The sequence below is a fragment of the Oryctolagus cuniculus genome, chromosome 9 (assembly GCF_051225735.1).
Source record: "Oryctolagus cuniculus isolate XC-2025 breed Fujian yellow rabbit chromosome 9, ASM5122573v1, whole genome shotgun sequence".
Classification (NCBI taxonomy): Eukaryota; Metazoa; Chordata; class Mammalia; order Lagomorpha; family Leporidae; genus Oryctolagus; species Oryctolagus cuniculus.
This window is the reverse complement of record NC_142875.1, coordinates 112,382,297-112,408,032: the sequence shown is the minus strand read 5'-3', so window position 1 is coordinate 112,408,032 and position 25,736 is coordinate 112,382,297. Positions and strand designations below refer to the sequence as shown.

At 44.9% G+C, this 25,736-nt stretch overlaps 1 long non-coding RNA gene across 1 annotated transcript; it reads left to right on the top strand.

The window, feature by feature from the left end:
- The first annotated feature begins 3,128 nt into the window (after positions 1-3,128).
- LOC149124731 (uncharacterized) lies at positions 3,129-24,725 on the top strand. Its single transcript, XR_016213503.1, has 3 exons — positions 3,129-3,227; positions 22,697-22,774; positions 23,675-24,725. It is a non-coding gene; the product is annotated as an uncharacterized LOC149124731 (long non-coding RNA).
- The last annotated feature ends 1,011 nt before the right edge of the window (positions 24,726-25,736 follow it).

Here is a 25,736-nt window from a genome sequence, read left to right as displayed (position 1 = left end):
TACAAGTCAGTTTGCGTCACGGAAGTGTTTGAGAGAGAAGAAAATGAATCTCCCCGGATGATCAGATACTCTCAACATTAGAGCATTCCATTGAAGTATGCCCAGTGAGTTCTTTGTTTCTTACAGTGTCTTAAATGTAATGTCTTCATACTAGGAAACAAATGATCCTTGTCTAAAACAGTGTTTCTCCTATAGGTCTGTGAGAGAAAATGGTCCTCTCTGTGAAAGATCTGCCTGGATGCAGAGAGAAAAGAAGCCAATCCCTGCTTCTGGGAAAGATGAGTCGCCCCAGCAACTCACGGGCTGTAGATCCCTTGAATCCAGCCTCCCTCACCAGATTTTAAGCCACTTGAGTACAGGAAACTTGCTGAATGCCTAGTGCACCTTCAGAAACGGTGTCGTCAGAAACAGGTCTTCCAGAAATACTTGCTGATCCACTGCTTGACTTTTGTAAATGGAAACAAGAAATGTGCCACTGTATTGGAAGATATAAGACAACCGTGACAAAGCAACAGCACAAGCTAGTCTGTAGCTGAAAATCAGTCAGAAATCAAAGATTCATGTGATCTGATAAAGGAGTGCAGTAACATTATTAAACCTCATATTTCAGAAACTTTTAAAAATTGCTATAAATTATATGACCAGTATATTATGTGGAGAAAAGGGGGAAAATGCTTCAAACAGGGGGAATTTGCATGTAAAAAATGACAATTAAAAATGGACTGATTTTACCTCCCCACCCTGTTTTTTTTTTTTTTTTTTTTTTTTTTAACTTTCAGTCCTTAGATCTCCAATCTCCAGGAAGCTACGCTAATATGAGAGGATAAAAGAGACCTTAGTGGAGGCTGCCAGGCACCCCCTAAACAGAACTAATAATGAGTCCTTTCAGAGTTTCATGATGCCACACCTGGGCCAGGCGCTTGTCTCCGGGCAGCCTTCGTTCTTCCTGTCTTGCTGTGTTGCAACTTCTCACCTCAGGAACCGCCCCTGTGCACACAACTCAGTACACACAACTCCGGTTTGAAAACACCGTCTCTCTGAAGGAACCCAGAACATGTTACTCCAAAATATGTTCTTTGACCAAAAAAAAAAAAAAAAAAAATTGTTTTTGAGCTGGTATTTATCCTAGCACTTAGAACCTGGAAAAAGACAGCTGGATCTCACATCTGAGTACTTGAGTTTGATGCCTGGCTCTACCTCCTGTTTCCAGCTTCCTGTTAACTCAGACCCTGGGAGGCAGCGAGTGATGGCTCAGGTGGTTGGGTTCCTACCACCCACCTGGAGACTTGTACTGAGTTCCTAGCTCCCAGCCTTGGCCAAGCCAAAGCCCTGACTGTGGTGGGCATTTGGGGGAGTTAAATCAGTGAATGAGATCTCTATCTAGTTCTTTCTCTCTGCCTCTCACATAAATAAATTTAAAAATATATTTATTTATTTGAAAGTTTCAGAGAGGTAGAGAGAGAGGAAAAGAGAGAGAGAAAGAGAGGTCTTCTATCCACTCGTTTACTCCCCAGTGGCTGTAACAGCTGGAGCTGGGCCCATCGGAAGACAGCAGCCAGGAGCTTTCTCTGAGTCTCCCACACGAGTGCAGGGGCCCAAGGACCTGCGCCATCTTCTACTGCTTTCCTAAGCCATAGCAAAGAGCGGGATCAGAAGTGGAGCAGCTGGGACCTGAACTGGCACTCATATGGGATGCGGCCGCTGCAGGCGTCAGCTTTACCCGCTACGGCCACAGGGTTAAAAAAAGCAGCAGCAAATCGAGGAAAAGCTCTGTTTTCTTGATTTTCTGCCTAAAGCAAAGACAAACATTTTTCTTTAAGCGGAGTCAGTTCTAGGTTTCTATCAGCCCATTTTTGTACCAAAGGAATCTGCAAAGAAAACTCCCTCCACTAGACTTCTCCGTGTATTTCCCTTCTCACAGTTCCCCACCCTGGGAGGTAGGCAGGTAGACAGTGAGCAAGAGCAGCTGAGAACTGCCAGCACCCAAGCCAAAGCTGGCTGCGCACTCCCCCAGCCCCACCTTCTCCCATTCAAGCTGCAGCTGCCCTGCTTTACTGGTTAAGAGCTGGTGCTGGCTTGAAATATCCCACGGGCTGTGGCGCGGCACACCCGCGCCCCATCACACAGCTGAGCCTCCCTCCCCAGTGCTCCGGAAGCCGTCACACTTCTGAGATTTCCACTCAAGCCCCACCCCACCCGAAACTCCACCTGTCTGAAAATTCGGTTAAGTGACACCCCAGACATCACCCTCATTCCAAAAGGAGGACCCTAAACTTTGTTCATTACTGCTCTCCCTCATGCACTCTCTGAGTGCTTTCTTTTTGCCTTTAAATGAGCATTGCTGTCCTGCTGACCCTCATCTGGGGCTCCTGTTTGAATGCTTTCACCTGTGGAGACAGAACTTGGAGCAAATCTAGCTGGGGCGCTCCCCCAGAACACTTGGAAGCCTAAAGCTGAGTTCCTGTATCTTGTCATTCCTCCCCACATTTACTGTTCTTTCTTGAAGATTCTGTGTGAGTGGAGTTCTGAGCTACCACATGGAGTTACTTTTTTGTTGAAGTTTTTCCTAATGATGTGTATTGCATGAATTAATAAGCTGTTTGTTTTTCTCATATTAATCGGTCTTTCATTACAAGGGCCTGTTCCAACGAAGAATCTACAAGGGTTTAGGAAAAAATTATCTCCCCTCCCCCCCCACCACCATCCCTCATTTTCTTTCAGGCTCTAAAGAGGTTTGTTGTTAATCACCTCCAGGAACTAAATCAGCATGAAAACCATGGCAGAGAGAAAAAAAAAAAAAAAAAAAAAAAGGAAGCTTTCCTGTCTCCCAGTAGTTTCTGAGTTAGTACACCACGAGTGGAGAGTGATGTGATAATTTTTCCCTCTGCTTTTGTGTATGCATTGTGGGGAAATGCACTTTTCCTCCTGTCCCTAGTCCCATCTTCTTACTCCAGATCTAGGTGTAAATTAGTCCTGAAGACACAATGCTGGTAAAGCGCTAACTATCCCCCTAGCACAAGTGGGAATTTGCAGTTTTTGGAACCTTTCCTTGCCCAGGTGGAGACTTGTGCATAATGGAGACCAATATAATCTCACTGAGTAAGTTCCCTGCTTACCCAATCGCAGCTGAAACTTGGAATTGCAAATTTCACTTTTTTTTTTTTTTTAAGTGAGTTGAGTTAGATTAATTGAATAGACTGCAAGGAAGCAGCAGGCGAGGAGGACAGGTAAGGGCTGACTATTGTTGCCGAATTTCATTTTTTAAAGATTTTTTAAAAAAGATTTATTTGAAAAGCAGAGTGAGAGAGCGAGAGCAAGAGAGGAGAGAGATCTTCCATCCATGGTTAACTCCCAAATGTCTGCAATAGGAAGACTCGGAACAGGCTGAAGCCAGGAGCCCTGAATTCCCTCCTGGTCTCTCACAGGGACGGCAAGGCCCAAGCAGTTGAGCCATTTTCTGCTGCCTTCCCAGACACATTAGCAGGAAACTGGATAGGTAGCAGCATAGCCAAGACTCCAACCCACACTCACATATGGAATGTTGGCATCTTGAGTGGTGGTTTAACCTGCTGTGCCACAACACCAGCCCCACAAATTTCATTTTCAGAAGTCTGTAGATAAAGGCATGGCTTTTAAGAGCTTTTAAAAGCAGGATTTTAAGAAAATTTTTACTTTTTAAGAATTTGAGTTTCGGAAGGAATTTTTTTAATCTTTGAAATTAAAAGAAGGGGCAGGCCTTTGGTCTAGCAGTTAAGATACCAATGAGGGTACCCATGTCCTGATTGAGTACCTGGGTTTGATACCTGGTTCTAGTTCCAACGCAGACCCTGAGAAGGAATACAATGGCTCTAGTAATTCAGTTCCTGCCACCCACATGGGACATCTGGATTGTGTTCTCAGCTCACAATTAAAACCCTGACTCCCCTCATTGCAGTGTTCTGGGGAGTGAACCAGATGATGAGAGCTCTGTCCATGTATTTGGCTTTGTCTCTTTGCCTCTCAGACACATTATTTTAAACTAAGAGAAGCTTAGTTTAAAGCTTAGTTTAAACTAAGAGTGCTGCTTGATTTTGGAAAGCTGCCAAGTAATACAAGAATTTAGTTGTTTTTTTTGTTTGTTTGTTTTTGTTTTTGACAGGCAGAGTGGAGAGAGAGAGAGAGAGACAGAGAGAAAGGTCTTCCTTTGCCATTGGTTCACCCTCCAATGGCCGCCGCGGCCGGTGCACAGTGCTGATCCGAAGCCAGGAGCCAGGTACTTCTCCTGGTCTCCCATGGGGTGCAGGGCCCAAGCACTTGGGCCATCCTCCACTGCACTCCCTGGCCACAGCAGAGAGCTGGCCTGGAAGAGGGGCAACCGGGACAGAATCCGGTGCCCTGACCGGGACTAGAACCCGGTGTGCTGGCGCCACAAGGCGGAGGATTAGCCTATTGAGCCATGGCGCCGGCCAAAGAATTTAGTTTAATGAACTTTTGTATAAGTTGAAACAAGGTTGGGTTCCAAGTACCTAATCAGAAAGAGTGGTTTCCTTTGAAGCAAAAGGGTCTCTTTGTGTTGGAGTCAGAAAGGGCCTTGTTGTTTTGTGATTATAGACGTTTTTCTGGTATTAAGCTAGAGATACTGCTTGATGTGCAAACAATGTATAAGCACTGTTGTGTGTGATTCTATAGCAAAGCAATTTGGAAATTGAAGACTCGACTCAACCCACAGGGGACTGTGGACCGGATCACGAAGTGAATGAAGCTTGCATTCTTCCCTTATAGTGCTTTAATCCCTTTCAGGGTCCCCTGCTCTCCAACCTCTTTTATGCTCCAAGTCCTCAGCTAACTTCCAGGAGTGTTATTGCTTTCTAAATTATAATTTAAAAGTGCATTCTTAAGCACCAAAGACACTTAAGAGAGTAGAGGAAGAACTGGTGTTGGAGTTCAGGCAACATAGCCACCTGTAGAAGAGCTATTTCTATCCGAATGCCTCTTATATTCTTATATGCTCTGGTTTCTACTTAGGAATGGTTAATTATTGCCACATGTCTTTCACAATTGCTACTAGCTCACTTATAACACAGAAATGTTGGTCATTTCTCATTTTCCTGCCTTCTCTTCTAAGCAAAAAATAAAAATAACAGGATCCATGATCAGTTATTTATACATTGACTGAAATTCATATTATTTTGCCACATCCAGACCCCACTGCATTTCTTTCTTTCTTTCTTTCTTTCTTTCTTTCTTTTTTTTTTTTTTTTTTTTTTTGGACAGGCAGAGTTAGACAGTGAGAGAGAGAGAGAGAGAGAGAGAGAGAGAGAAAGGTCTTCCTTCTGTTGGTTCACCCCCCAAATGGCTGCCACGGCCAGCATGCTGTGCCGACCCAAAGCCAGGAGCCAGGTGCTTCCTCCTGGTCTCCCATGCAGGTGCAGGGCCCAAGGACTTGGGCCATCTTCCACTGCCTTCCCAAGTCACAGCAGAGAGCTGGACTGGAAGAGGAAGGAGCAATCGGTACTGCATTTGTCTTGACTTTCTTTTTTTTTTAAAGATTTATTTATTTATTTGAAAGATAGAGACAGAGAGAAGTGGGGGGAGAGAAAGAGAAAGGGGGGGGAAGGGGGAGGGAGAGGGATTTATCTGTTGGTTCACTCCCCAAATGGGCTCAATGACCAGCGCTATGCCAGGATGAAGCCAGGAGCCAGGAACAACTTCTGGGTCTCCCACGTGGGTAGGAGGAGCCCAAGTACCTGGAGTATCTGCTGCTGCTTTCCCAGGCACAATAGCAGGGATTGGAACTGGAGCAGCTGGGACACAAACTGCACTCATGTGGGATGCTAGCATTGCAGGCCATGGCCTAACCATTGTGCAACAGTGCCAGCCCCTATCTTGACCTCCTGATACACCTTCATCTAATGGATCTGCATATCTCCCTTGCTGACCCTGATTCAGAATTGACTACATAGAAGAATCCTGCTACTCATTTGATTCATGTCAGGTGAAAGCTAGACACACTAAACCCCTGGTGTCCTCACAGTTGGATGCCATGGTCCTGATATGGGCCTCAGAGTACACACAGTAGGCTACTTCCAACCAGATTAGTGCTCACACAGCTGATAAACACAGGAATTGACTGCCAATGACATCATCTAGAGACTTTACCTTCCTAACGGAAGACAGATACAGTTTTCCATATTTTGACTTCAAAGAATATTCCCTTTCTTCTTCCCTGAACCCCATTCCTAAGAGCCTGCTCAGAATGCACAAATGAGCCCCTGCTGGACAAGAACAGTTTTCCATTAAGCTTTCAATCTTGGTTTCTATTACTCTTTATGTTTTTACTTTATGAAATAAAAGGCTTTATCTCCTTTCCAAGGAATTTTAGGGGTCAAGGAATAGAGAGAACAATATGTGAAGAGTGCAGTAATGAACAGAATAACCTACCCATGGTTGCTGAAATATTGCTTGTCTGAGCCCTGGGATTACACCACATAGAGAATCACTAAACCTTCCATTTTACTATTAGCAAAGAATTGGTCAAGTTTAACATGCTGGACGTTGTATTATTAAAGCAACATCAATTTTTCTTTTCTCCCCAAGTAGAACAATTGGAATATAAAATATGCTTCTACCATTGTTCTTGGTGTCCCTTGTGGATGGGTTGTTGGACCACAAGCAGATACCAGAATACAAGGATGTTCCATTCCTTATGTTAAATGACAGAATATTTATATATAACTTGCACATATTCTTCTGTATCCATTAAGCCATCACTAGATGGCTTATAATACATAATACAATGTAAATGCTATCTACATTGTTGTTATATTACATTGTTGTAGGGATAATAAGAAAAAAGTGAGTACATGTGCAGAAATTTATTTAGAATAATTTTGATCTATGTTTGGTTGACTCTGGTGATGTAGAAACTGCAAATATGGAGACACAACTGTGTATACAACACAGTGTTACAACAAATATACTGGTGATCTCTGCTTGGCTTTCACTGTCTAACATTCATGAGATATGCTAATGATATAAACTTAAGAATGTATATATAACATTAACTTCACTCATTAGAAGTTTGCTCCAGTTTTCTGTATGTACAAGGGTACTTCAAAATGTTCATGGAAAAACAGTGGAATTAAAAGATTATTTTGAAATCCATGCATAGCTTTTTCATAATGTGCATTTTTCATTAACTTTTTTGAAGACCTCTATTTGTATGAATTTCAAGATTTTGTTCACCAACATAAACTTATCCTTTAATTCCATGTTTCATGAACATTATGGAGTACCTTCATATGTATTTCATCCCTTAAGATTTCTTTTTTTCTTTAAATATTTATTTTATTTATTTGAAAGAGTTAGAGAGGAAAGACAGGTCTTCCATCTGCTTGTTCACTCCCCAAATGGCCCCAACAGCCAGAGCTAAGTTGATCCGGAGCTGAGCTGATCCGAAGCCAGGAGGTTCTTCCAGGTCTCCCATGTGAGTGCAGGGGCCCAAGAACTTGGACCATTCTCTGCTGCTTTCCCAGGCACATTAACAGGGAGTTGGATCAGAAGTGGAACAGCCAGAACCCGACTGGTGCCTATATGGGATGCAGCTGCCGCAGGCTGGGGCTTTAACCTGCTGTGCAACAGCATCGGCCCCAAGATTTTTTGAAGTTGTATTGAAGTAGCTTCATACTGAAAAAATGTCAACTGAGATTTTGTTGCGGGTGATGCTAGGGAAGGACTATTCAAAAGTTAGAAGGTGAAGTTTCATGCTATCAGTTGAAAACAAAAAGGTATCCACTGGAGGTAGGAAAGGTTGCATGTAAGTGAAGGTAGGAGGTTGGTGGTAACTCTCTGAACTGTCCACTCAATCTTGCTGTGAACCTTAAACTATTCTGGGGAAAAAAAAAAAAAAAAAAAAAGACCAGGGGACTGGCATTGTGATGCAGCGGGTTAACCTACCACTTAACAAGCTGGTATCCCATATTTGAGTGCTGGTTCAAGTCCTGGTTACTCTGTTTCTGATTCAGCTTCTTGCTAATATGCCTAGGAAGGCAATGGAAGATGGCCCACATGCTTGGGCCACTGCTACTCATGTAGGGAACCTGGATGGAATTCTAGGCTCCTGTCTTTGGTCTGGCCCAGTCCCAGCTGTTGCAGCCATCTGGAGAGTGAACCAGCAGATAAAGAGAGAGAGGTCTTCTCTTTCTCTCGTTGTTGGCTATCAATCTTGTACTGTCTCTGTCATTTTGCCTTTCAAATGAATAGGTACATTTTTTAATTAAAAGATTAAGCAGGAATCAGCCTCCATCTGACCTGCAGTATGTTCAATATATCTAGCTCTCTGCCCACTCAACAAAATTTTTAAATTTAAATTTTAAAAATTTTAAAGTCTTTTTTTTTTTTTTTTTGACAGGCAGAATTAGACAGTGAGATAGAGAGACAGAGAAAAAGGTCTTCCTTTTCCATTGGTTCACCCCCTAAATGGCTGCTGTGGCTGGCATGCTGCGGCCGGTGCAATGCGCCGATCCAAAGCCAGGAGCCAGGTGCCTCCTCTGGTCTCCCATGAGGGTGCAGGGCCCAAGCACTTGGGCCATCCTCCAATGCACTCCCGAGCCACAGCAGAGAGCTGGACTAGAAGAGGGGCAACCAGGACAGAATCTGGCACCCCAACCGGGACTAGAACCTGGGGTGCCGGTGCCACAGGCGGAGGATTAGCCAAGTGAGCCGCGGCACCAGCCTTAAAGTCTTTTTAAAAATTGGAGTGAAACAAGGAAATGAGTCATTTTGGTACAATTAATTAATGTTTATTGAGTTGCTACCGATGCAGTAGATACTATGGGATTCACCTGCTAGAGCCAAGACTGCTATTTTCCATCAAATAACTGTTCTAGCCTTCACCTTGATGACACATGCTCATTAAAACCCTCAATTTTCAGTTGGGCATTTGGCTTTCTAATATAGTCTATTTTCTAGTTGCTTTTTAAAGTATGAGTGGTAAGTGACTAAATTTCTGGCATAGAAATAAGACACCACTAGAACCAGTGAATACTTTTTCTCAGCAATGTACTTAAACGGAGTAAATCTTTTCTTCGCTTGTTCTTCCCAATAGCTTGGCAGTTGTTATGGTTTGTATTATAATCTGGGTATCTCTGAAAGGTCGATTTACCGGGGACTTGGTCCCCCAAAGTCTTATATTCATGGTTAGTGGAATAATATTAATGATTAATGGATTAAGGTGGGGTGTGATCTAATTATGGCATCTAGGAGAGTTGGGTTGAGTAGAGAGTCTTTTGGACGGACACTGAGGCTTTCTGTCAGAAGGTGGTTCTCCCGGGACAGTTGGTTCTATAAGAATTCAGCTAAGCTAAGCTGTTCTCTCTGCTCACTTCTTCCTCTCTCCCTCTTTCTCCTTCCCCCCTCCCCTCTCTCCCCTCTTTAATTTTCCCCCCTTTCTTTCTCCTGTCTCCCCCTCCCCTCCCCTCTCCCTCCTCTCTGTCTCTCCCTCCCTTCTTCCCCCTCCCACTCCCCTCTCACTTCCCCTCCCCCTTTCTCTCCCTGCTCCCCCCTCTGCCTCTCCCCATCTTTCTCCGGTCTCCCCCCTCCCCTCTCCCTCTTCTCCTCTGTCTCTCCCTCCCTCCTTTCCCCTCCCCCTCCCTCTCCCCTCTCACTTCCTTTCCCCCTCCCCCTCCCTCTCCCCTTTCACTTCCTTTCCCCCTCCCCCTCCCTCTCCCCTCTCACTTCCTTTCCCCCTCCCCCTCCCTCTCCCCTCTCACTTCCTTTTCCCCTCCCCCTCCCTCTCCCCTCTCACTTCCTCTCCCCCTTTTCCCTCTTCCTCTTCCCCTCCCCCTCCCCCTCCGCCTTTCTCCCCCTCCCTCTCCCCTCCTCCTTTCCTGCTCTCCCCTTCTCTCCGCATCTCTGCTTCCTAGCTTTCCATGTGATTCTCCTCTGTACATGTTCCACTGTCGATTGTCCTCATCAAGCACCAAATCACTGGGGCCATCTGATCTGGGACTGTGAACCTCCAAATTTGTAAGCCAAAATAAACATCCCCCTCCTGGCAACCTCCTCTCAGGGATTTGTTGTAGCAACCAAAAGCTGCATTCACACAACTGGCTGAAAGCATCCCTTTCGGTTAGGTGAATACATGGAGTTTACAAAACAAATCTCTCTAGACAAGATCTTTGGATGTGAGTACAAAGACAGGGAATTGACTGAAACAAAAAAGAAATTCTGAATTCTATTTCCTGAAAATATATTATTTAACCACCAAAGCAAGTCCCAAGCCTGCACAAAAGAGAAAAGGGGCTGGATAAACAGCGCCTCTCCCAAAAAATGCATAACTTTCAGAAGCCAATGTCAGATATGGTCATAGAGGATGTTGCTCAAGGAGGATGTGAAATTGCAAAGGCAGAGGCCATGAAGAATTGTGTTTGTCTTCCATCATTGTCATAACACAATGCTACAGACTGAATAGTTTAAGCAACAGAAATTAATTTTCTCGTTGTTCTGGAAGCTGGAAGTCTAAGATGAAGGTGGCAGCAGGCTTGCTGTCTCCTTGGCTTGTAGATGGCCACCTTCCTGCCGTGCCTTTACAAGGCCTCTCCTCTGTGTACATCCTGGTATCACTTCCTCTTAGTATAAGGGCACCAGCCATATTGGTTTAAGGATCTACTCTTATGACCTCATTTAACCCTAATCAGCTCTTTAAAGGCCCTATCTCCAAAAATTGCCATATGGAGATTTAGGGCTTCAATACATGAATTATGAGTAAGACACAATTCAGTCTATGACAAAGAAAAGGAAAGGGTTCATCACAGAAAGCAGAAAGCGAGAGCTGCCTGGTATGTTAACCAAGGAATCCTGTTCCCTGATGGGAAGTCTCTGCAACTGCTGCCCAGGAGAGCCGGACAACTTCTATGGGCAGTGCTCATGAGGGTTGCATGCTTTTCATTTTCTCCTTACCCAATTAAAGTGGTTTTTTTCATCAAAAAAATTAAAATTTATTTTCATTCAATTTGAAAGGTGGGGGAAGCAACAGGGAGAAAGGGGGAGAGAGAGCAAGAGAGTGCTCCCCTATTCACTGGTTTACTCTCCAAATGCCTGCAACACCCAGAACTGGGCTAGGTTAAAGCCATGGGCCAAGAACTCAATTCAGGTCTTCCATATGAGTGGCAGGGACAAATTTTTGAGTCATCACCTGTTGCCTCCCAAGGTCTGCGGTAACAGGAAGCTGGAATCAGAAGTGGGGCTGGGACTAGACCAGGCACTCTGATATGGGAAGTGGGCATCCCAAGCTGCATCGTAAGCACTGTGCCAAATGCCTTCCCCTGAAGTTTTAATCAAGATTAGCCTGTTTCATTATTATATATTAGTGTGAATAATAGCTGTTAATTTAACTTATGAACTTCTCGATCATGAGCTGCTACTTTCAGACAAGGTGGAGATGACTGATTATAACCCAGTATTTCTGGACTTTGAGCTTAAGCCAGTAACAGTAGGACATCTGGGAATTATCTCTCCTGGAGTGAGATGGTCTCTGTGTGACAAGAAGGGTCATGTGGATGAGGACTATGGCAGGGTCTGCTTCTTGTCCTCTAAAGTGTTCTTTCTCCCTCTGTCAAGTTTTAGCTGGATACAAGACCATCTGAAATAAAGACCACATTTCCCAGAATCCTTTGTAGGAAACATTTAAAAATTTTGCTGGTTTCTTGCTAGAAAGGAGCTGATTGGAAAGAGGATACAATTTTTGGAGCTTTATTTTCCCTCTTAGACTATGAAGTAAAACTGCCTGCTGTGAATGGAACAGCAAAAAGACCTAAAGAGCTAGATCTACCTCTAGGCTTCTATTACGAGAGACAGGAAGAAATAAATGCTTCTCAAGCCGGTATGATTTGGGCTTTTCTGGTTTGTTCTTTTGTCAGTGTGACTAATGGAGGTAGTGTGTCTCCCAAAATCCTTCTTGTATGGCTCCAGGTTAGAGTTGACCAAAAAGAAGAGCTTGCTCATGATTTGCAAGGCAGAAATGAAACTGTAGTCAGGTCTCTCTGAAAGTCTTCATCATGCCACAGGTGACAGGCAGAGGTCAAAGTGCCCAGTAGATCCAGCTTGTCCTCTCTCCTCTATCCTATGCCAGGCTTTTCTTCACAACTCCCAGCCCTGATGATCAATGGTAGCTGCTGGCACACCGCCAGAAACTTCGCAATAGGTAGGCAGAGGCCGGCTCCGTGGCTCACTTGGCTAATCCTCTGCCTGTGGCACTGGCACCCCGGGTTCTAGTCCCAGTTGGGGCCCCAGATTCTGTCCCGGTTGCTTCTCTTCCAGTCCAGCTCTCTGCTGTGACCTGAGAGTGCAGTGGAGGGATGGCCCAAGTGCTTGGGCCCTGCACGCGCATGGGAGACCAGGAGGAAGCACCTGACTCCTGGCTTCGGATCGGCGGCTTTGGATTGGTGCAGTGCGCCGGCCATAGCAACCATTTGGGGGGTGAACCAATGGAAAAAGGAAGACCTTTCTCTCTAACTCTGACTGTCCAAAAAAAAAAAAAAAAAAAAAAGTAATAGGTAGGCAGAGCTGTCCTAAGAGAGGCACAGCTTCCCATAAAGTGCTGTCTGAGCACCTCATTGGCAGTCACCTTGGCTGATGGATGTGCTTGGCTGCTTAGATTTTCTTGCAAGCTTCAACTCGTTCACCCACGCCAAGTGAACAACTTCAGAAGAACTGCTTAGGGACTTAGAGATCTGAATTTCCTTAACTCCGCCCACAGCTGTGGAAGCTCTGATCTCTATTTTTGGAGCTCAGAAAATGATATGCCAAAGTATGGCATTTGCTATGCTGAGTACTTTAACTTACCAAAGCAGGGGTGGGTGTTTGGCACTGTGCTTAGGATGCCTGCATCCTATATCAGAGTGCCCGAGTTTGAGCTCCAGCTCTGCTTCCAATTCCACCTTCCTGTTACTACACATCCTGAGAGTCGGCAGGAGATGACTCAAGCCCTTGGGTCCTTGCCACCCATGTGGAAGACCCTGTTGAGTTCTGGACTCTCAACTTCAGCTTGGCCCTGTCTTGGCTGTTGTGGGCATATGGGAAGTGAACCAGAGGATAGAAGATTCTCTCCCCCTCCCCCTCCCCCTCCCATTCTCCTTCCTTCCATCCCTCCCTCTGATTTCCAAATAATAAAGTAAGCAGAAAATTTGACCAAAGGAATCTCTTAAGTGTCTAAAAGGTTGGTGCTGTGGCATAGCAGGTAAAGCCACCACCTGCAGTGCCGGCATCCCATATGGGTGCTGGTTTGAGTCCCAGCCACTCTACTTCAGATCCAGCTCTCTGCTGTGGCCTAGGAAAGCAGTAGAAGATGGCCCAAGTTCTTGGACCCCTGCATTGGGTCTAAGATAGTCCAAGTTCTTGGACCTCTGCACTGATGTGAAAGACCTGGAGGAATATCTTAGCTCCTGGCTTCGGATTAGCCCAGCTCTGCTGTTTGTAGCCATTTGGGGAGTGAACCAATGGATGGAAGACCTCTCTCTTTCTCTTTGCCTCTGCCTCTCTCTGACTCTCCCTTTCAAATAAATAAATCTTTAAAATAAAACTTAGTTATTTGAGAAGCAGAGTGACAGGGAGAGACAGAAGGGAGAGATCTTCCACCCTGGTTTGCTTCCCAAATTCCTTCAACAGCCAGGGCTGGGCCAGACCAAAGCCAGAAGCCAGGAACTCCATCTGGGTCTCCCATGTGGGTGGCAGGTACCTAAATTCTTGAGACACCATTTGCTGCCTCCCAAACACATTAGCAAGAAGCTGAAATTGGAAGTGGAATACCCAGGACTTGAACCAGCACTCCAATATGGAATGCAAATGTCCTAAGCTATGGCTCAACTTACCATGCCACAATGCCTGCCCCAAATACATCAGGTTTTATGACATATGTAGGTCATTTTATCCTAAGAGTTAACATGCATTAGCCAACTAAATCTTTCTAAGAACTTTGGGAAAGTGGTGCATTATTATTTCCATTTTAAAGATGTAGAAACTTTTCCTTAGGAAAGTAAGTAATGGCGTCTTGGCCTTTTGGCTAAGATCAAGTGAAAGTAAGTAACATTCCCAGTCATGTAGCAAGTAGGGAAGCCAGGATTGTAATTCAATCTGCAAGAGCCCCACATGTTGCCCTCTACAGCTTAATACATACGCAGCTGTGGTGCAGGAATTCTACTCTGTGTTATGTTCTTTCTTATGTTAGTGTTTCATGTTTAAAGTCAGTTGTGCACTCTGAGCATACAAGTGTAACATAAGAGCACCAAACAATAAAGGTTGTTGTTGTGCCACCAGGGATTATAATAACCATGGAAAGCATCAAGCTGACAGTCCATTCATGCATTTCCACTCCAGACCCCTAAAAATTCCACTCCAGGCAAGGACTAGGGTCTATTTTTTGGTTTTACGTAATATTTAAGAGCTGAGAAAAGATTAACGCCACACCTTTGGCATATTGCCTACTGAAGAGCAGACTTCAGGCTAAGTTGCCAACAATCAATTCAGAAGAACAAGAGAACAGGTCAGAGCCTGATATTGGGGTGTAAATGAAAATCAAGTCAGAACTTGGAACATTTTTGGAATTTACTAAACATATATCCACGGGGAAAGGAGAAGAAAGATGGGCAATATCTTGTTGTACAGTATTTTTGGATTCTCTTAGATCTCAATACTTTATAGGGAGCCAGAATCTACATTTCCTTGGCCGATGTGGAAGATACTCTCAGCCACACACTCATATCCTCAGGATACCAACATACTCATATCCTCAGGTGTTAAGACATACAGACAATGTCCTAGGACTACCACATGGCTCTGCCTGAGGGCTTTCTCACAGCCAGATGCAGAGCAAAACCAAAGTACCACTTTGCCGCGACAGAAAACTGATGTCTGTTAGAAATGAGGGGGTGAATTGCCTACCTCCCTCTCCCCCTCAGACAGGACAGTGCCCCAGGATTCCCAGCATGATGGAGCCGCAGTTGTACTCCATGGGAATGTTGTAATTAATTACCCTTCTAATTGACGTTGTAATTGCTCTAGGCTGCCTTCATTTCCCTGTCTTACTGCCCCTATCAATGCTTCCTGGGGTCACCTCCCAAACTACTTTTTATTTAAAACTTTTGTTTAAAGTCTGCTTCTGAAAGAATCTAGCCTAACATGGCTCAGTTATGGGGAAAGCACTCCTGTCCCAAAACAATTGGCTGCAATTATCCATTTCATCAAGCTTGAAATTCTACCCATTGGTGATGCCTCTGGGGGAGGGGAGCATTTGGAACATTGTTTGACACTTGGGAGACTCACATCCCATAGTAGGGTGCCCAGTTCAAGTCCCAGTTCCACTCCTGAATCCAGCTTCCTGCTAATGTGCCATGACACTTCCCAGATTCCAAAAAAAGAAAAGAAAAAGAAAAAAAAGACACAGACAGGAGCAGTACTAAAGCCCCACCCAAACCCCATGCCTTTGAATATTCAATTAGGCCCCGCCCTGGGACAACCCCAACTTTGGTGGGGTGGCAGATCTTTCCTTGTGAGAAGAGAGTGCCCACACTCAGGTCTGAGTGTGCACTGTCCCTCTCAGTAAATCATGTTTTCTTGTATGCCTTCACATCTCCTCCATGAATTCTTTTCTCACATAGAGACCAGAACTTGGAACAGGCTCAGGCTGTTTAAAACTTGTCTGAAGTCTGCTTCTGAAAGAATCTAGCCTAAGACGGCTAGATTCCAAGAACAGGCTCAGTTCCCCAGAGTAGTATCAGGTATTAACGTGGGAAATTCAAATACCCTTTGCAGGATAATAAAGCAACTTTCTTTCTTGGCATTTTTTTTGTTCTTTCATTCGTTTGTTCTTTTTTCATATTTTGGGAAAATTGGTTGGTTACATTGCTTTACTCTTACTGGCATTTAACTTGGCCTCAGAATTGCTCAAAAGAATCATTAACCATCATAAAGCAAAATTTTACAACCTCATTCTGGGGCGGCCTTAATAGAATTGTCTATGTGAGAAGAGATGAGATCTCAAGTCCTCTTCTGCAATTTGGAGCTGAAATATTGAGTGTACAGGCGATGGCCAGATAATATATAAAAATATAACTCTGACCCAGGAAGAGGATTAGAACAGGCTACCCCCAAAATATCCTGTTTTAACAAATCGATTATTTTGAACCTAAGAGAGCTGAGAAACAGCAAATGCTCCTGTTCCTCTCCCTTTCTCCCTCAAAGCAGGGTGTAATTTTTCGTGAGAAAGATGTCCTCCCAATACTAGAAAAAGGCAACATTCTTATCACTGGAAATACAGAGTTGATGCTGAAATGAGTCTGCACAAAGCTTACTGATATAACCTTTATCTTCCATTTGTTTCCCCCATATATTTCCTCAACACTTTCCCACAGTTTTCCACTCCTTATAAGTTCAAACCCCTTTCTTTTGTGTAGTCATTGGCCCACAATTTATTATCCTTGGTTAAAATGACATCTAAGTCCCTGACTCTAACCACATATTTGAGGTTTTCATTTCCTTTGAAGTCCTCCAGGTAGTGAAAAAAATAAATATGAAATAAAATTCTGTTCTTCTGTTAATCATTTCAGAATAATTTATAGACTCCATGTCCATAACATAAGAGGGTAGAGAATATTTCTTTTTTTTTTTTTATTTGACAGTTAGACAGTGAGAGAGAGACAGAAAGGTCTTCCTTCTGTTGGTTCACCCCCCAAATGGCCGCTATGGCTGGCGTGCTGCACTGATCCGAAGCCAGGAGCCAGGTGCTTCCTCCTGGTCTTCCATGTGGGTGCAGGGGCCCAAGCACTTGGGCCATCCTCCACTGCCTTCCCGGGCCATGGCAGAGAGCTGGGACTGGAAGAGGAGCAACTGGGACTAGAACCCAGCACCTATATGGGATGCCAGTGCTGCAGGCGGAGGATTAGCCAAGTGAGCCACGGTGCCGGCCCTGAGAATAATTTTTTAAAAAATATTTATTTGAAAGGCAGAGTTACAGAGAGGCAGAGACAGAGCATCCATCCACTGGTTCACTCCCCAGTTGGCTGCAATTGCCGGAGCGGCGCTGATCTGAAGCCAGGAGCCAGGAGTTTCTTCCAATCTCCTACACAGATGTAGGGGTCCAAGGCCTTGGGGTCATCTTCTGCTTTCCCAGGGCATAGCAGAGAGCTGGATCAGAGGTGGAACAGCCAGGACTTGAACTGGTGCCCATATGAGATGCCTGCACTACAAGCTGTGGCTTTAACTGCTGTGCCACAGCCCTGGCCCTGAGAACACTTATTTCCTCTCTTACAAGCAGCAGCCTACCCAGGAAACCAACCGCTTGTATACAATGCCAGCTCAGGGAGGCCGTCAGCTGTGAGTCAGATTATGTAGAAGTCAGACTGTCCTCTCTAGTGGTAGTCCAGGAAGTCAAACAGTAACAGTTATTCCTGAGACAAAGCCCCCAAAAGGCCAAGACTCAGTAACTGATGCTTTTCTGAAGTTTTGTCCCTGCTTCCAACTTAGAACCAAGCAAATACAGCCAAGTTTATAGCTCTAATCAATCACATAAGAGGCTTTGCTTCTAGTTTGTCTGCCTACGTATTCCCTGTGCCAATAATCTCTTACTGGGGCCATACTTGAAACCTTCCTTTTTTGTCTACTGTAAAATTTTCTGGCTTCTTTATCTGCCTTTGGATCTCTGCCAAGACAAGTCTCACTGGCTGGCTTCCTCGCTGTAGCAAGTTCTGAGCGAATAACCTTTGCTTCTTCTCTTTTGGTTGATCTTCGTTTATTCCCACAGCTGTCCACACTCCTTAGCTTTCTCTTTGGGGCTAGTGTTTGGGATCACCCCTTACTCTCTCCATCCACATTGTCCTTACAAAGATGACATACCATTTTAGAGTCAGAAACGTAAGGATGCCTTTCATCCCTGACATACGATTGCACTTTCTTTTAACGAGACAGAAATGTTAGAGCGCCGAGAGAACTAGGCCAGAGGCTTTCATGTGTCCTTTCCCCACGACCGAATGCAATCCAACAACAGCGTTTAGATTTCACCAGTACTGCTCCTGTCCCTTGTGCTTTGCCTGAAGTGGGAATTGTTGACTATCTGAAGTTTCTCTTTCTTCATTTTAAAATTTTTCTTTATTTTCATTTTATCTGAAAGGCAGAGAGACAGAGAAACAGAGATCTTGCAGTCGCTGGTTCACTCCCCCAAAGACTCAAAATAGCCAGAGTTATACAGGTGAGAATAGGTAGGGGCAGCAGGAGGAGTGTGATCTCCAGCTCAGGAGCCTAATTCCATCTCCTTGATTAATAGCATATCAGTTCACTCCCCTAAATAGTCGTAACAGCCAAAGCTGAACCAGGCCAAAGTCAGGAGCCGAGAACTTAACCCAGCTCTCCCATGTGGGTGGCAGGGGCCCAAGTACTTGAGCAATCATCTACTGCCTCCCAGAGTGTGCATTAGCAGGATGTAGAATCAGAAGCAGAGGAGTCAGGACTTGAACCAGGCACTCTGGTATGGGATGTGGATGTTCCAAGGGGTGATGTAATCACTGGACCACACACCTGCCGCTTCTACTCCTCTAACATAGGACTGCTACCTCAGTGAGTGGCTCCCTGCAGGTTACCACTGAGTCTCTGAAAGAAACTTTCTTAGGGAAAGTGAGGGCTAAGTGCCTTTTTGGGGTCTGTGTGCCCTAACTTCCTTATACCCTCTCAGTCTAGTTATTTGCTCATCACCCTCATTTTGACTGTTCTCTGTGTTGGAAGGTGCTTAGAATCTGTAATCTAAGTTGGTTTTGGTCAGATTCAACCAATGGAGGGAAATAAAAAGGCAAGAGGAGAGGAGAGATGTGATTCTCTTTTCCAGTTTTGAGTAGCTGAAACAGTTGCGGTTTCTGGTAGTTGAAACAAAGACTGAGCAGTGATGCAGGTGACAGTAGGACAGGTGGCAGAGGAAACGGTGGTGGTGGTGAGCTTGGAGCAGAGAAACTATAGTGATTCCAGCAGCGCTCTGCACGTGGCCTCCTGGCGCCCTGCTCAGGCAGCTGGGCTCCAGGAACAAAGCCTTGGCTGTACCCATCCTTGGACTCTGCTTAACGATTTTGCTTCTCCAACCTAGGAATAGTGGAAGTTGTCCTTCATTTCTCTCTAGACTTTCTCTCTAGACTTTCCACCAACCTTAAACAATTCCTTTATTTAAATCTCTTCTGATTGAAATACCTAGAGCAGTTTTTGTTTTCTTAACTACCTACTCTCATGGTGAAATCCAATTAAAATTTTATCTATAGTGAAATCTCAAGGCATCTTTATTTTGTTCTATTTGGGATAATAAAGGGACAAAATTCTGCTTCACTCCTCAGGAAGATATTTGCTTTAGAGAAAGTACCTCTGGCATGGATTTACATAGATTATCCATTCTCCCTTGGAGCAAGGCATGCAAATGTATTCCAAGGACAGGTTCTGTGATCCTGAGCTACTTATGAATAACAGGCCTGAAACCAACAGTGAGGCACAGCAGGTTAAGCCGCTGGCTGCAAAGCCAACATCTCATCTGAGTACTGTTTGGAGTCTGGGCTGCTCTACTTCTGATCTAGTTCCCTGTTAGTGGACCTGGGAAAGCAGTAGAAGATGGCTCAAGTGCTTGGGCTCCTGCCACCCACATGGGAGACCCAGATGGAGTTGCAGGCTTCTGGCTTTATTGCAGACATTTGGGGCATGAACCAGTAGATGGAAGCTCTCTCTCTTCTCTGTCTGTAACTCTGCCTTTCAAATAAATAAATAAATAAATAAATAAATCTTTAATAATAATAATAAAAAGAATAACAGTCCTGATATGCTAGCACTCTGCTTGGGATGCATATTAGATGGCCTGGAGTCAAATCCTACCTCCACTTTTCCATCCAACTTCCTGTCCCAGCAATGGTTGTTGCAAGCATTTGAGAGTGAACCGGTCGGTGGAAGATCTGTTTCTTTCTGTTTCTCTCTCTCTCTCTTTTGCTCTGATTTTCAGATAAATAAATTAATTTTTGAAATGAGAAATATTTTTTAAAATCATAACATGGCCAAAACCAAGCTCCTTGTGGAAATTTCTAACATCTCACACGATACAGGTTTTTCCCAATCAGCTGTCTGCACTGTGGTCAAAGGTTTGTGGAAATAAATAGGCAGCTCTCATCTTCAAGCACAACTTTCCTTCTGTATCCAGCACGGCAATGCACTGGCGGGCAAGCACTGATTGTTTTTAAAACGCTTTTCCTTGGGAAAGAATGACTGCCTCAAACCCATGAATCACTTTCCCATCTGTGCGTGCAGCCCTGACCATCCTGGTCTCTTCCCCAATACTTCCCAGACCTTCCTAAACATCAAGCAACTAAAAGGTTAATGACAGCACTCCAGTTGTGCAGCTAGTGTCCTTTCTGATTGGTTGATGTCCCTGTCAGTCACTAGGGGTGGTACTCTGGCACCTATTAGTTACTCCACATCCCTCTGCTGCACATCATCCCATCATCTGCCACACTGAGAGCAGTGGAATAGAGTCAGTGATGCTGTGCTGGCCCTCCAGCATCAAAGCCCTGCGGTCCACCTGGTCTTTTGGGCCCAGAGGCACCAACCCCCTGTATTTGATCCCACTGAGTGACTCTCACAGGACCGCTTGTGGGAACTACAGAGTCTGCAGAACACCAGCTCAGAGCAAAATGGGGAGAGAACTGTGCTTGGGCAGACACTCCCAAAACAGGAGTGAGGATACAGGCAGATGTGGTTCTTGGGGACAGTTTGGAGCTGAATCTCACCTCCATTTACTGTGATGAGCTCACTAAAATTCATGGGATGCTCATTGATCAAAGACATTAACATTGATTTTATTAGTAAAAATGAGAATTCATATCTACACAGCATTTTTCTCTGTCAGGTTTTGTTCCCTCTCTTTTTTTTTTTTAAAGATATATTTATTTTATTATTTGAAAGGTAGAGTTACAGAGACAGAGAGAGGTCTTCCATCTGCTGGTTCACTCCCCAAATGGCTGTATTGGCCACAACTGGGCCAATCTGAAGCCAGGAGCCAGGAGCTTTTTCTGGGTCTCCTACACGGGTACAGGGGCCCAAGTACTTGGGCCATCTCTTCTGCCTTTCTAGATGCATTGGCAGGGAGCTAGATCAGAAGCAGAGCAGCTGGGACCCGAAGTGGCATTCATATGGGATGCCGGGGTTTCAGTGGTGGCTTAACCCACTGCACCACAATGCCTACCTCTACAAAATATATTGATCATTACATGTGTTGACTATCAGTCATAGCTGCAAATATCAACAAGCCCCATCTCAAACAGGTTGAAATAGAAAAAAATAATTCCTTTTTCTTGTGTAACTACTCATCCAGAGTAGGTTCTAGACACTGCAAGATCAGTGGCTCAGAAATGTCACAGTGTCATTTCCTTATCTGTTTTACTCTCTCAGCGTGAGGGTTTACCCTTAGCTCTGATCCTCTCATTAATTCAATATGGCCACAGCACTGTGTGCTGTCATGTCTGTAGTGGTTTAAAATATGTCCATAGCTCTTTAGTACTAGTCCTCTTTGCAAAAGTGTAGCCTAACCCCCCTCCTCTTAAATAAGGCCTAGACTCAGTAACTCCCTTCCAATGAATAGAATGGGTGGAAATGATAGTGCCTTGCTCCTGAAATTAGGACACACACACACACACAGGCATGTGGTTTCCTCTTCATTCTTTGTCTTGTTCAGTCACTTTGGGGAGATCCAGCTACCATGTTATAAGGACATGCAAGTACTCTATGGAGTGGAAAACATGATAAGCCACTGAGATCTCCAGCCAAGAGCCAGCTTCTGCCAACAGCCACGGGAGTAAGCTGTCCTGTGAGTAGCTCCTTTAGCTCCAGCCAAGCCTTCCTTCAGATGGCTGTATCCCTACAAGTGCATTGACTGGGACCCACAGGAAATCCTGAGCCAGAACTGAACTAAGCTGCTCCTGGACATTAGCTGGAGCTGGAGTTGGTGTCTTTGGAAGCAGAAGGCTGTGGAGAGGACAGTGGCTTCTGTTAGGAAGGAGTTTAGGTAGACGAATGGATATTGAAAGGTGACTTAAAATAGCCTAGGTTGTGGTGTGCAACAAATACGCAGCAACTCTCAATGGCTTAGCACATCAAAGTTGTACTTTGGTTAGGAGATTCCAGCTGAAGGAAGTTTCAACTCAACACCTGCTCCTTTGATCTCTTGGGTGGGATAGCAAAGTGACAGATTGCTTACTGGGTGCTACAGCTTTTTCCTGGAAGTGATCCATACCATCTTCTCTCCTACATTATTGGCCAAAGTGAATACCTCACTTCAGAGAGGTCAGGTAACACAGTATTCCATTGTGACCAGAGACTGGAGACAGAGAGAGATTTGATGAGCACCAGCATGAGTGTTATGGTTTGTCCTTCAAAGGTTTGTGTGCTGGAAGTTTGGTCCCCAGGGTGGTGGAGTTGAGGTGGTGGAACTGTAAAGAGGTGAGGCCCAGTGGAAGGTGATGAGATGATGGCGGATTCATCCTCATGAGTGGATTAATGCTGGTCTTGCTGAGTAGGTTGGGTCTCACAGATGTCAGTTCATTGCCATGAGAATAGGTTATTACAAAGCAAGGCCATCCCACATGCAGCCAGTTCCCTTCTGTATCCAGCTGGTTTTGCTTATGGCCGGTTTCCTTTCCAATTTTTCTCTGTATAGTGACACAGCCAGAGGACTCTTGCTAGGATGTCAGTGTCAGGCTGTTTGGACTTTCTGCCCATCAGAATCATGACCCAGGTAAGCTCCTTTAACAATAAGTTACCCAATGTGTTAGTTTATTTTTTTAAAAAAAAGATTTTATTTATTTATTTGAAAGGCAGAGTTACAGAGAAACAGAGGCAGAGAGCGAGAGAGAGAGGTCTTCCATCCACTGGTTCACTCCCCAGATGGCTGCAATAGCTGGAGCTGCACCGATCCAAAGCCAGGAGCCAGAAACTTTCTTCTGGATCTCCCACACCAGTGCAGGGGCCCAAGGACTTGGGCCATCTTCTACTGCTTTCCCAGGCCATAGCAGAGAGCCGGATTGGAAGTGGAGCAGCCAGGACTCAAACCGGTGCCCATATGGGATGCTGGCACTGCAGGTGGTGGCTTCACCCACTATGCCACAACACCAACCCTAGTTTATTGTTTTTGTTACTATAACAAATACCTGAGGCGGGCTATTTATTGTTAGGAAAAGAGTCGCAGATTGGTCCCTCCTCACACGAGGCACCAAAATGTTGGGAAAAGAGTCGCAGAATAGAGAGGAGGCAGTGCATGAATTTACAGTAAGACCGAATTTATTCAGAGAAAATAAATCCACAGAGGTGTGTGCCTGTGTGTACAAGATGGAGCACGTGGCAGAAGGCCCTGACCCCCAGGGGCCGGGCCTTTTTAAGGAGAGCTAGGGCTGGGGGTGGGGGTAGGGGTAGGGGGCAGCCGGGAGAGGAATTCCAGGAACTGGGTGGGGGGCCTTGGGAACCTGGAAAATAATGCAGAGTGGGGTATGAAGGCATTAGGGTATGAGACCCAATTGAGTTTCAAGGGCAAGGAATACATTCCAAAGTTTATCTACTTTGGGCAATGAGGGAGAATGGCTGAGGCTTATGTCCTTGTTCTATCACTTATGAAGAGGTTAATTTTAGCTCATGATTCCAGCTCCAGGTCAAGTGTTGCATCTGATGACGGTCATCCTGCTGACAGAGTCCCAAGACGGCACACCCACCACACGTCAAGAGATTGGGACTGCTCTCTGGTCTCTCTTCTCTTCTCCCTCTCTCTGCAGCCACCGGTATTTAACGACCCTCCACCCTGACCTCTAACACCATGGATTAAGTTTCTGCCCGCTAAATACCTCACAATGGCTGTTAAATTTCTACACATGAACCCTTGGGAGGTAGTCAAATCATACCCCAAATCATGGCAGCCAGGCTCAGGTATTTTGTTATAGCACCACAAAATGGACTAGGACAAAGAGAAATGCAGGGTTTACTAAAAATGTGCTTGCTAAGCGAACTGAAATTGGAGTGTAGAATGACAACAGACTATCCACATTCCACTGGCTAAAATTTCCCACACTTGTTAAAATCTCTCTCTTCCTGTCTATTCTTTTAAGAGTTCAAGTGGTGAAACAGATTGGCTGTTATAGTACATGGCCCAGGAACAGCTCCTAGTTTAATTGCTGGTGCTAGATTTTAGCCTAGCATGTGTGAACAGACCTCAGCCAACTACTCCAAAACTTTACGGAAAACATTAGTATTGGTGCAGCATCAGGGATCTAATTGCAGCTATGACATTAGGTCCAATAATGTGCACTTTTGCTAATACTGCTACATTTATAAATATCACAGTGAAAGTTTAAAGCGTTTCGGATGTTAAACTCCTCTTGGCAACAGCTCACTGTTTCTCAGGATTCTTCATGCTTGTAGACTGGTTATTATCTTAATACCATGCTTGGAACTTCCTGCCCAAGGAAACAGATCAGTTCTACCACTGGAGTAGTCCTTTCTTTCCAAGTCTGAAAAGCTCCTGATCCACTGGATTTCAGGCTCCTTGGTTTCCCTTACTGTCTGAGTTCTTTCATCTCTGCCTGACAGCTGGCCTGTTAATAAATCTGGAATGAAAAGTCAGGTTTTCTGGCTCTGGTATTACTCAGGCTAACTCCATCTTATTTTTCAGCTCTTCTAAGCTCTCGGGCTGTATCACCCCACCCAACCTCACTGCTTTTCATGTCCCTCCTCTCTCCTCTCCTAGCTCATTCTCCCGTTCCTATTTCTTCCAAGCAGGTGCCAGGACTCTGCAATGGCTGATTTCATGTATGTCTTCCTTCCAATCCTGTAAGCTCTCTGAAACATGTTTTATGCTCTATGTGATTTTTAAACTTCATAAGCCCGATTGTTGGAAATGTTCACTGAATGTGAAGTGAATATTGCATATTACAGGGATCAAACGTTGAGGAAGGGGATTATATGTCATTGTATTCTAGGAATTCCCAACAGTCTAAGAGCCTTTAAAAATCACTGTACAGATCCATTGCTTTGACTTTGTAAAGCAGAGTAAGGGAACAGGGACTAAATATAAATGATTGTGGGAAGAACAACATCTGTAGGTCTCAACTGAAAGCCAACCACGTGTCCAATGAATTCCTTACAAAGATTCTCAACTCTGTTCCTTGGGGGGAGGGGAAATGACATTTCCTGTCACCAGATGATCTTAGGAATGTGGTGAAAGTACTTGGAAGGCGCCTAGTGCTACATACTCACCTCCATTTTCCTCCCTACTTCATCACTGCACAAAGGGACGCATGTCCAGGTGTAGAACAGTTCATTGATTTATTTATTTGAAAGGCAGCAATCTCCCATCTGCTGATTCATGCCGGGGGAGCTGGTCACAACGCAATCTGGGTCCTTGGGTCATCACCTGCTGCTTCCCTGGGTGCATTAGCAGGAAGCTGGATATGGGCTGAGGGACCCAAGGAGCGGCTTAAGCACTGCACCAAACGCCCACTCCCAATTTTATGTTGATCTGATTTTACGATTGGGCTCCACGGAGGCACCCAGAAGCGCAGACCAAGGGCTTTTATTACCACGAGGTAGCTGAGCACCTACTCTTTCTGGTTCCACATGGCATTACTTCTAAGCGTGGGCACTTGTTGGAGGTCGTCTGTTGCTACACAGGGCGCCTCTGCAGCAGCTCCGGGCCTTGCGAATGGAGGCCAACC